Consider the following 13,396-nt stretch of genomic DNA (forward strand, 5'->3'; position numbering starts at 1 on the left):
TGCAATTATCAATGATCTCTAAGTTGTCAAACACCAATGGCCTTTTCCTAATCCTGATTTTCTCCTTACCTTCTCTGCACCTTTTGACATAGTTGACAACCCTTTCCTCCCTGATAATCTCTTCTCTTTAGGTTTTTGGGATACCACTCTCTCTTGGTTCTCTTCCTACCTAACAAACTATTGCTTTTCAGTCTTTCTTTGATAGATTCTCATCTAAGTCATAGCCTCTAACTGTAGGTGTCTCATAGGGTTCTGTCCTGGCCCTCTTCTCTTCTCTCTCTATACTATTTCACTTGGTGATCTCATCAACTCCCATGGATTTGATTACCATCTCTATGCTGAGGATTTTTAAATCTACCTTTCCTACCCCAATTTTTCTGCTAATATCTAATCTCACCTCTCCAACTGCCTTTTAGACATCTCAAACTGGATGTCTGGCAGACATCTTAAATTAATCATATCCAAAACAAAACTCATTTTCTTACCCCCTAAATTTCCTCCTGTTCCTACCTTCCAATTACTGAAACTATCCTTCCAGTCTTTCAGGCTTGCAACCTAGGAGTCATCTGGATTTCTCACTCTCCACAACCACCTTCCCTCCTCTCCCCTATATCCAATCCATCATCTAGACCTGTTGATTACACCTTTGCAACATTTCTTAAATGTACCTCCTCCTTTCTGACATTGCTACCACTCTGGAACAGGCCCTCTTTACCTTACCTCTAGATTATTGGAATGGCTGGCTAGTGGGTCCACCTGGATTTAAGTATCTCCTCTCTCCAACCATCCTCCATTGGATGTTTGGCATTCAAAGCATTTTATAATCTAGCCCTATCCTACATTTCCAGTCTGCCAATACTTTACTCAATATACACTCTTTGAACAAGTAACAATGGCCTCCTTACTGTTCTATGACCAAGGTCCTCCTTCTCTAGGCATTTTATCTGACTGTCTCTTGTGCCTGGAATACACTCCTTCCTCATCTCCCTTCTCATCTCTGACTTCCCTGACTTCCGTTAAGTACCACCTAAAATCCCACCTTTTATAGGAAACTTTTCCCAACATCATTTAATTCTAGTGCCTACTCTTTGGCAATTGTTTCCTATTTATCCATACGCAGCTTATTTGTATACATTTATTTGTTGTCTCCTCCACTAGATTGTGAGCTCTTTGAGGACAGCAACTCTCTTTTGCCTCTTTTTGTATCCCTACTGCTTAGCACAATGGCTGGCACATAGAAAGGCTCTTAATAAATTTCTTTATCAATTGATTGATTACACTGAATGCTCTGGTTTTTTTTGTGGGGAGGAGGAGGAACTAATGTGTGTATGGGTAAAACAATTGGTTTTTTGTAATTAGAATGTGCACTTATTTTCTATACCTCAATGAAAATATCTTCTGAATGGGTAGAGCCAAGATGGCGGAGTAAAAGCCCGAACTTGTCTGAGCTCCTGCTCCAATCACCTCCAATACCTGTAAAATATGATTCTAAACAAATTTTAGAGCTACAGAATCCACAAATTGACACAAAGAAGCAAATCTCCCACTGAAAGCAACCTGGGAAGCCGCCCCATGTTGCACCAAGCTGGGAGCTAAGCACAGTCCCACGTGAGTAGTGTGGGCTCAGACCCAGGGTGGACCCGACTAGCAGCACAGACCAGCCAGAGCAGTCTTCAGGAGAATGAATTGCAGGCAGCCATGGTGGTTTCCAGACTTCTCAACACATAAATGCCAAAGATAAAGTAAAAGGTCAGTAGGGAACTCTGTTGAAACTGGGAGACAGAAGAGCACAGCCCAGCCCCTGTCCCTGGGGAGAAAGGTGGGCAGCAGTGTGGTGGCTGTCGCTGCTGCCCCATGACTACCTCTGGAGCTCCTAGCCTGCAGATCGTAGAGGGACCAAGCAACCATTCAGAGGGTAATCACTCTTGCTTTGACCTGCTTGGACCTGGGTCACAGTCTTGGGTGGTGGTCCTGGGGTGAGTGTGCCAGAGGTTGTGGTGGCTGTAGAGAGGGCACCCTCCTCATAGTTCTGACAACTGTAAAAACCCCATCAATTTGAGACACAGCTCTCTCCACTCTGAAAGCATGGCAAAGAGCTCAGAAGTTAAGTAATTGACTGGCAAGATGAGCAAACAGACCATAGAATCCTTTTTCGGGGCTAAAACAATCAAAACATGGAACCAGAAGAAGACAACAAAGTCAAAACTCCTGCATCAAAAGCTTCCAAGAAATGTATGAATTGGTTACAGGCCATGGAGGATCTCAAGAAGGATTTTGAAAATTAAGGAGGTGGAGGAAAAGTTGGGAAGAGAAATGAGAGTGATGCAAGAAAATCATAAAAACCCAGTCAATAGCCTGCTAAAGGAAACCCCCCAAAATACTGAAGAAAATAACACCTTAAAAAATAGATTAAACTCAAATGGCAAAAGAGGTCCAAAAAGCTTGGAGATTATGTGTAGTTGGCATACAATCTATTCAAATGTTTTCTCAGACAGCTAAGTGTCACAGTGGATAGAGCACTAGCCCTGGAGACAGGAAGACCTGAATTCAAATCTGGCCTCAGACATTAGCTGTGTGACCCTCTTTACCCCAATTGCCTCCAAAAGCAAAAAAAAAAAGTTTTCTTACATTTTTATGGATCAATATTATGATTTAGTAGTTATGGATGATAGTTTTATCTTTAATGATGCTCAGGTTCCATTACAGTTTATTTGTGGAATGTCCAATTATATTTTGGAGTTTATATTCATAGTTTAGGCACTTGTCATCTATTTGTTAGTTCAAAAGAGATGATGATCTTGTGCATAATAATAGAATCTCTAGCTATCTGATCAGGCCTCTCTAGGTATCTGGTGGATGCTAAGTTTTGTAAGCTGCAATGATGTGGCAGTGTTGCGGTTTCTATCACTTAATTCATAATCTTCACTGATCCATAGACCTAAGTTACTAAATGTAACTTTTCTCTAGTTTCTGGTGGCCATGATTTGATTTCAAGTCACTATAACAAAATCCCTGTGATCTACAAAGCAGATCACTCAGCTTGTTTTTGTTTGTTTTTGGTTTTTTGTTAGCATATCATGGTAGAGTTCATATGGAAGAGAGTTTTTTATTCCATTCTTGTACCTCAGTGTTTTATAGGTGCCATCTGACAGATTCAGTAGTATATAAATGTTGTCAGACTTCATAATTGCTTTGTGGTGTGATGTGTATTTGTTCCAAAAATATTTCTGTAAAGTTTTAGGTTTTTTATCATGAATGCTGAAAATGCTGAACAATACTTTTTTTTCATTTTGGATAAGAAGTATTAATCTTTCCAGAGGTGTGTGGGTGGATTAAGACTTGTTTTTCATTATCTTCATATTGGTTTTTATGTGCAAACCTTTGTGATCTATAGTTCATTTTACCATGACAAAAGTATATGTTAAGATGGCAAGGCACAAATATTGATTGTTCAAAATGCATTCTTCCTCTTGTTTTGACTTTAGGATGCCAGGCAGTCTCTTAACATCCACAATCTTAGCTTTCTCCTTGACAGTTTTATAACTGATGTGTTTTGCCTGTATAATACTAATATTTTCCTTCTGAATCATTAATTAAGGGGGTGAAGAATTTCTGATATATTTTTGGGGGGATTCCATTTCATATCTTTTTTTTTCCCCTTTTTTTAAGCTATGTGTGGCAACTATGTACAATATGTACAATGATACAATTGATGTAATATTCCAATACATATCATTCTGCAGATCTTTAATGGCATTATCACTTTTACTCACTGGTTCATTTTGGACTCTGGATTCAAGTATAAAGCCTTCAGTGCCTGAGGCATTGTAAGAATTTTACCTTTATTGAGTCAAAATTATATTTTTATATCATTAGAGAAAATTTCCATAAGAAGTAGGTGTTTGATGTACTTTTAAGTAGGACCAGAAAACTTTTATGTTCATCCAGTGATTCCTATTATGTTTTGGTATAGCTCTTTCTTTAATCTGAAAACCATCTTGAATTTAGAAGAGATGGTAATGTATTTAAGGCTTGGTACAATCATAGTGGGCTTAAAATTGTCTTTCTGAAAGATGTTACATTTTATATAATTTTTTTTGACATTATTATGTTGGTGGCATGTTTCAAACAGTTTTATATGTGTGCACAGAATATTCTAGCACTTTTACTTTGGGGATAAATTATATATTTGCAATGAATGTCTAAGCTGTGAGTATGGAACTCAGGCAGAGGTCTTGTAATCAGCAATCAAAGTTCTATAAAAGTTATGCAACTTTTTAACTGTCTTGTTCAATAATCACCAGATCAACAATGAGCTATTCTTTATAACACTAGTATTGTTTAGAACACTATTATTTCTCAACCAATAGTTTTTTTTCTTGTAAATCTTTACAGAATGGTTTTTTTGTGATACAATGAAAACTTTGAATAAAGTACACTAAAATATAATTGGACTCTTTTTAATTCACTTTTACTCCAATATTTTGGTGATAAATATATGATGTTGCTCATTAAAAATAGTAAAATCAGGCTTCATAGGAAACTGATAAAATTATTTACTAATAATTCATACACAACCATAGAATATTTAAGTCAATAATTATGGGACTTATATGAAACATCTTCCAATTTTGCTAAAAAGCTAGAGTTTAAGTGCTATCACTTGATGTAACCATTTCTTCCTAATTATTATATTAATAGTATATTATATTTTTCTTTCTTGTTTCATCCAACTTGTCCTTTTGTTATGTTGGCCTTCATTTGACCATATGTATAGACAACCAGAAAATTTCTATATCTTCCTTCTTTGGGAGTTCTTGCTCTCCTTTAATTTGTTTGCTTCTCATACCTCTGTAATTATACTTTTTGAGTGATATTGAATTTTAAAAATTTGTATCTTTATCTTTTTAACCTTCACTTCTTTGACTCCTTGCATCACCTTACAGTTTTGGCCTTCAGTTTCACTTGCCTATTCCTTATGGCATACATATCTTATGGATTTGATGTTAATAGGGTTATTATTAGAATCCCTGACTATACTAAAAGAAGAATATATTGGTTTCTAAGATTGAATGATATCCAATATGTTGTAACATGTTGGATTACAACAATAATAACACACCTAAGGACATAAGGAGCTATTTCATTTTTGGCTTCATATCCCAAGCAGCTAGCATAGTTCCTGGAATAGAGTTGGTGATTAATATGTGCTTTTTTTTAAATGAGAATGAATTGAATCTAATCTTAAAAGTAAAAACAATGAAAATATAAACTTCCTGTGTTAAATTTCCTATAGGTGTGCATCCTCTGTACATGTAGATTAATTTCTATAGACCCATAGGTGATGTGTTCTTGTCATCTTCTATCTATGACAAATGATTCTATCCAAAACATAGAAACACATAAACAATAAAGTACCAGAAATCCCACTGTGAAAGTCATGTAGCTATTCACAGAGGAAAACAAAGGAAGACTTGTGCAGAATAAAACTTTCTATCCCTTGGACATTCTTAAAAACTTTCATCATCAGTTACCACTTCAGCATATATGCTGGTGACCTTGGATTTTAATGAACTAGTCACTTAGAGCAAAAATCCAGATATGACCAAGTGAACGCATAATAGGACTCTTTGTCTGAGGTCTTATTTCATCAGTGTTCAACTTATCTGTCTCTTAATGCTGCTCTCTCATTGAGACACCTGCACAGCTCCTCACAAAAACATTCTCATAATAAGGCTGTAAGGGTAATTGATAGATTTAAGAATAGGAGTCATATTATGCAAAAAGATAAACACTAGAGTGAATTAGGAAGAAAAAAATGTCCTTTTGATTTAGCTCCTATACATTGAAAACTTCACAATGGGAAGCATTATTCTGTCATTTCACAGAGGATTACAATATTCTAGCAAGAGGGTCATTGCATGGTAATGCTATTTGAGAAATTCAATCTATTCTGAAGGAACTATTATGTTAATATCTTCTGGCGTATTGGTTGATATTGTGAGTCACCTATAGCTTTTTGTGAACTAAGTCAATGTTCATTTTTCACTGATATACTGAATAGACCAAAATAGATGCCCAGAAAAATCATGAATGGAATGTGTATGGTAATATTGGATATCAGAATTTGAGTTCAAATTTGAATAGAAGAAAACTATAATTGTATGAAAGTCTTTCTAATTAAAATGGCAAATGAGGGTAATGGGTGTTACTGTTACAGAACAGATGGAGAAATGAAGGCCCAGGAAGTCTAAAGCATTGTACGGGTCTTAAATAATAGGCTAAACATGAAGCTTCTCAGTAGAGTTTGTCTCCTTGTGATAATCTGTCACCTTTCTCCTCTCTTTACTCTTGAGGTACCTACCAAGGTGGAAGGCAAAGACTGAGTGGACTGACATACTTCCATTATGAGAGTCAGGAAAATTCATCTTTCTGAGTTCAAATCTGACCTCAGACACTTATTATGTGTGATCCTGGAGAAGTCACTTAACCCTGTTTCCCTCAGTTTCCTCCTCTGAAAAATGATCTGGAGAAGGAAATGGCTAACCACGCCTAAATCTTTGTGAAGAAAACCCAAAAATGGGGTTACAAAGAGTTGGCTCTGGCTGAACAACAAAACTTCTACTGTGTGGCTTTGTTGTCTAAAAGCCTGGTTGGCTGTTTGGAGAGGCTCATCACCAAAGGGTAAGCCTTTAGGAGATACATATTTTTCTTTTTCCTAGTCATATCTATTCTTGAAGATATATACCAAAATAGAAAGGACTTATACCAATTGGTAGAAGAAGAACTCACAGAAGTGAGACTAGAGAGCCTTAATATATTGGGATATTTTATACATATTATTACAGAGGCAGAATGGAATAATGAGAAGAGCCTTCAACTGGGTGTCAGAAATCCAAGGTTCAAGGTCTTACTTGACTCTTTTCTTACTCTTTTCTAGTGGTATGATCTTGATTAAGTCACTTCCTCTCTTTCAGTCTCAGATTATTTTTCTAAAAGTTTGGGTCAATAATACCTTTCCTGCCTACTGCCTACACTTGTATTAATCCCAAAGAAGTGATATGTATAAAGCACTTTGTAAACAAAAAGCATTATAAAAGTATGAACTAATGTTATTATTCTTAGCAATTCTATTTCTATTTTTAAAGCAATTGCAAAAAATTAATTGTAGAGATAAGAGCTTTAAGTATCTTGCAGCTTTCTCATAAGCCTCTTTCTATAAGAGTATATTCACTTTCTTCACATTCATACTGTGAAAAAGTAAATATTTTAAAAGGAAAATTAATTAGTGTATTTTATTTAGGCCATGACTTTCAATAGGAAACTGGTTCAGCCCAATAAAATATATCAGCAGAATCTTTATTTCAAAATATTGTGCTCTTTCTTGTGGAAGAGAATTTTCTAGACCTCATTTCTGCATTACTACTTACAAATGACTCATTCTGAGTCAGATTGCAATTCTGCTTTATCGGTAACTTCTCTTCTTCTATGAAGGGAAAACAATGTGAAGGAATCATATCGTATTATCTCTTTCTCAATATCAACTCCCTCTCAGGACTTTCCCCTTTTGGTCAATGGCCCCAGTATTTCCAAAGCCTGGACTTATGCTTCATGGTCCCAATCTAGTCCATCAAAGAAAGAGAAATAATAATAACTATCATATTTCTATTGTTGACACATTAAGTACCAGGTCTTTGAGTGGCACAAAAGGTTATAGAGTTCAAACCCCTCACTTTATAGAGGAGGAAAATGAGGCCCAGAAATGTGAATCAACTTGCCCAACCCCCCAACCTCCTCCCCCTCCACACACAGAGTAACACAGCTAGGATTCAAGTTAGGTCCCCTGACTCTAAATCCAAATCTCTTTCTAATAGAGTTCAGCCTGTAAATAGGGATACTTTCCATAATCTCCCTAATGTGATAATTTTACTTCTCTTTGTAGATGTTTAGTGGGTTAGAGCCCATTTTATTTCTAGAGAGTTAAAATTGCAAGGAAAGTTCTTCCTCATTCAGTCAAAATTGGATTCATTGAAGCTTCCTCATCATTCCTTCACTCAGTATGCCCTGCTCTGCTCTTGAAGACCAAGATGAGCAAATCTCTTCCCTAAGATAAAACTCCAAATTTAGCCATGATCATCTTTTGTTGTCTGGTCTTTTGTTGTATTAGTTAAACATTCATAGCTTCTTCAGCTAATTCTTATGCAAAATATGCTTTCAATTAATCAACCAACAAGAATTTGTTATTCACTTACTAGTACCAGGTAAAGTGCTAAATGCTAAGGATTCAAAGACAAAAGTAAAGGAGTGGTCCCTTTGAGGGGCTTGTGTTCAAAGGGGGAAGAATACTAGTGAAAATGCACAGAGATGGGAGATAAAGAGTTTTACCTGTAAGGAAAGGACAAGAAGGCTAGCGTGGATGGATTGTACAGTGTGTGGAAGGGAGTGATAGGTAGAAGATGACTGGGAACGTAAAATTTCAGGAGAAGTTTATATTTGGATTTTATTGAAAGAGGGATGACATGATCAGACCTGAGGTTTAGGAAAATGTAGTAACAATACAGAAAATGGATTCATGTGGGGATAGATTTGAGGAAGACCAAATAGAAAACTATTGCAATAATCCAGGCAAGAGGTGATGATAACCTGTACTGGGGGTAGTGGATGTGTGAATAGAAACAAAGGAACTATGCTAATAATCTTTTGGAACTAAAAAGGGCAAGATTCATCAAATGAATGGATATGTGGGTTGAGAGAGATAAAAGAAGAGGCTCAGGACAGAGGCTTGGGTTACATTCAAAATTAGTGGGAGTGACATAGATGATGATCCAATAAAGTACTGAAAAGGACGGGTAATAATACATTTTCATATATTCTGTCATTTCACCTTGACTATAAGCCCTTGAATGTAGGGAGTTATCATAGTGCCACATTCAGTATAGGAGTTCATTAAATATTTGTTGTCAATGATTATGACAAGTCAATAATGCAACATGTAATATTTGGAAATACACATTATATGTAGAGTACACCTTAATATAACTTTCTTCCAAGGCTACCTAGGTACTTTGCATACCTTAGAGGCCAACTAGGAGGCAAATTGGATGAAGCTACATATGGTTATGTTTGTTAGATTTGCAGAAGACATACAGCTGAAGGGGATCTCTAATATAGCCAATATTCAAATAAGAACCACAAAAGTTTTTAGCAGGCCTTAAAAAGATGACATGTAATAAGAATAAACATACACTATTTTATAAGCACAGGATGGAGAAAGGCATGCATGGACGGTAGGAGTTTGTGTGAAAATGATTTGAGGATTTCAGTAGTCCACAAATTTACTATGAGTTATAGAAACTGGCAGAGTGAATATGACCCAAGACTTCCTTGATAGAAGCAGAGTGTCCAAAATGAGCGAAGTCATAGTTTTCCTGAATTCTACCACAGGCAGATCTCATCTAGAATATTCATTTCTAAGAACCATGTTTTAAGAAGAAAATTGACAGACCGTGGCATGTTCAGGAATGAGAGGCAAGAATGGTGAAAGGGCTGGAGCCAGAATTATATGAGGAACAATTAAAGGAATCGGGAATTAATGGCCTGGAAAATAGAAATCTTAAAATATATCTAATTGTTTTATTAAAGTATCTGGAGGACTGTCCTATAGAATAGAAGTTGGACTTATTCTTCTGGACACCAGATGGAAGAAGTAGGAGCAATGGGTAGAAGTTACAAAGAAGAATATTTAGGCTTGATTGAAGGAAAAGTCATCCTTTAGACTGAGTCATTCTCAAGTGGAATAGGTTGCTTTAGTTGGTAGTGGATTTTGACTCACTGAAGGTCTTCAAACAGAGCCTGAATAAACCATAATTGATTTAAAAGCAATTCTTAATCAAGGAGGGACTGGGCTAGTTGACCACTGAAGTTTCTTCCAACTATGAGGCTGAGCTTTTATTTCCTGCAAGATTGCCACTGTCAGAGCCATAACTAGTAATTCTAGCATCCAGGGCAAACAGTTCAGTCTATGCACTCAAGTCAATTTTGTAATTCATGATGTGAAAATAACATAAGTAACTGAGACAAATTCAGTTGAATAGGCTAGTTAACTAGTTATGTATGTTGGTATAAAGCCAAGCATGAGTAGTTCTCCTGAGGACTGCTGCTGTGAATAACTTTAAGGTTCTGATCACATAGTATAGTGAACTCTCTTTTTATTCAGCAGTAAACTAAAGCCAAACATTTACAGAAACCAAAGTACAATATTTACAGCAATATGACATAACAATTTATTACTAAAGTGGACACATATTCTTAAACAAAAGATATCATTCAGTAAGTCACACTCTCAATCAATCAATATAAAGCACCCATCTAAAGTCTTCTATTATCTTGATTGGAGACTGCCTTCCAATCATCCTTAACTCAATCATCCTTAAGGAACAATCATCCTTAAGGAGTACAAAGTACAAAGGTTTCCCACCCCTAGGTCTCATTGTCTTAATCTCATCAGCCAGCACTAAGTACCCAAGTAAAGATCCTTTCAACTTGACTTGAAGCTGACTTCTAAGCTACATGGCTTCTCTTCCATGCTCACAGTTCTTACCTGAATTCACCCAACTGTCACCTATAGGCAGCTCCCAGCTCCTGGTTCCGGTCCAGCTACACACATCAAACTTAGCACAACCACAACAACATTCATGCACATTGCCGGCACTATCATCAATTTACTTTCTGCCTGTGAAATCAACACAGACCAACAGACAGGGCTGCTCTCTGAGAAATTAACACAAATCCTTAGTAAAGTCCTGGGACCTCTGAAAACATCAGTAAAACCCTCCTTCAGGACTTCTGTAAACAGATAACAGGAAAGTCCTCTTTTAGGGCTTTTGAACCAGCAATAAGGTCCCAGGCCTCAGCAACATCCTCTGCCAGCAGACAGGTCTGACAAAGTAACATCAACACAGACAGAACAGAGTGCCAACACCACAGACATTCTTCCTCCCATTTCTGCTCCTGCTTTTATATGATTAGCTCCTTCCTGTCCCACCCCTTCCTCTTATGCCCTTCCTGTTTCTGTCTTTGGCAAGTTCCTCCCACTGTGGGCTTCACAGATTCTGTTTCTAATAAAGACTTGATACAATCACAGGTGAGGCTCAAAGACACTTGAATAGCTGAAACAAGGAGTTAAGTACCATTTTGCTTGCCATTACAATTGGTGATAGGTAGTTGTAATTAACAATGGCTAAGTAGGAACTAGGTTCAGTTGCTCCTACTCTGCTGCATGTGTTAAAATTTTTATGTCCAATTCAATTCAATAAGCATTTATTAACTGCCTTCTGCTTTATAGGCACTGTGCTAAGCTCTGGGAATACAAATAAGAAAAGGAAAGACAGTCTCTTCCTTCAAAGAACTTACAGTCTAATGGGGAAAGACAACACAGTGGAACATCCATATCTTGTACCATAGTTACAGCTGTTCTTGCAGTGCTGTAATGGAAGTAACTCTAGAAGATAGAGTCTGGGCCTGTGATTTTTGAGGAAACTTTCTCTTCCAGTGCATACTTTTTCTGCAACTTACGAGTGTTAAGAACTCTTCACTGCTAGAGCAGAAAAGAGAAATGACTTGTCCAAGTTTACACAGCTAATATGTGTCAAAGGAAAGACAAAGCCAGGCTTTCTTGATTCAGAGCCTACCTATACCATACTGCCTCAACAGGAACTAGGGATGAACAAAATAGATTACAAATCTTCTCTAGTCAGTCAACCACAAGGGGCCTGGTCTGTTTATGTTAAATAATCAACTCTGCAATCCACATTGTATTCCTGCCATCATCCTCCTAAAATAAGAAACCATGTAGCTATTTGGCTCATTTATTAAATCACTATCAAATGTAAAAACTGAGGTGAACCATTGTACCTGTTTAATTTGCACTAAAAAGCCCCTTGCTTTTAACCTCTAGAAAGTGGGTGACTTTAAAATAATTGCCTTTTAATTAGCACTTCAAAATTTAAAAGAATTTGGAGTATATTATTCCATCTTATTTTCATAGAAACCATCACATTTTACAAATAAGGAAACTGAGGAACAGAGCCAGTTGAGTGACTTGCCTGTGCTCACACAGAGCAGTGAGATATAAACCTAGGCCTCTCCACTCTACTGACTACAACAGGGGCAGGGAACCTGGGGCCTCGAGGGTACATGTGGCCCTCTAGGTCCTCAAATACGTTCCTTTGAATGAGGACCTAGGGGGCCACCCCTGGATTACATCATGCTGCTTGCTCTTTTGAAGCTAGAAACTAATTAGTATGGAGGAGAAAAAACCCTCATTCCCAAGGTCATAATTGAGCTCTGCTGAAAGAGGCAGGAGTTGTTGCTTCTTGAAAGATACATCTTTCTCTGCAGATGGTACAAGACTGACTACAGCTCATGTTGTGTACTGGCAGGTGGGATTACGTTATAGTTCTCATAGGATGTTAGAACAGGAACGAACCTTAAAAATCATTTTGTCCCTCCCCTTCATTCTCCAGATGAGTCTATTTGACACTGTGATGTATTTAAGTACTCAGGGTGCATGTGTACAACCACACCACCACCTGTTTATTGCTATGCTAAGAAACTGTCATGTTACCAAGTAATAAAATAAAGACATGTTGACAGGGCTATAGTTGCCCCCCACCCGAGCATCTCTCTCTCTGTTCTCTCTGTCTCTCTGTCTCTGTCTCTGTCTCTCTCTCTCACACACACACACATACACACATACACACACACACACACACACATACCCCTTCTGTGCCAAATATCTACAATTCAGAATGTTATCTTTGTTTATGCAAGCACAACATTTATTTCCCCCATTCAGCTTTACAATTCAGACATTCTGCGGTCAAACATAACGTGGGAAGTGAAATTGAGCAGTAAAAAGAATAAGAATTCTTTAGGTGCTGAAGTCTGGTAGGGTGATTGATGTTTGTGGATATGAATCTGCTCCTTCCTCCTTCCTCTTTACTAGTCCAAAGGAGACAGCTCACCTCACTTAAGATTTTCATGATAGTTCTTGACCTTTGGAGGGAAGATCAAATGTTCAAACCATTGTCCAAGGGGATTCCTTTATCCCCAGGCAGGAAGATGGGCTTCCTGGTCTAAAATTACTTTTCTGATTTTAGGCTCCTAATACAATAACCAGGGAACAAAGTGTTTTCTGCTTTAAAAAGAAGGTTTCTGATGTCTAGAGATAACTCCTAACTTCAATCTAGTGAAGATGCCTATCAGGTACTTGAAGGTGACATTTCCCTCCCAAATTTTTGATTTGACTTGTTTTGTTCTTGTTTTCTTTAAAAGCACCTGTCACCACTGAAGCAGCAATGCCTTCCTTCTCTCCTCAAGTATTTTGTAGTTACAA

The sequence above is a fragment of the Petaurus breviceps genome, unplaced genomic scaffold (genome assembly GCF_028583685.1).
Source record: "Petaurus breviceps papuanus isolate PSGF00001 unplaced genomic scaffold, PetGlider_PUasm1.0 90416, whole genome shotgun sequence".
Taxonomy (NCBI): domain Eukaryota; kingdom Metazoa; phylum Chordata; class Mammalia; order Diprotodontia; family Petauridae; genus Petaurus; species Petaurus breviceps.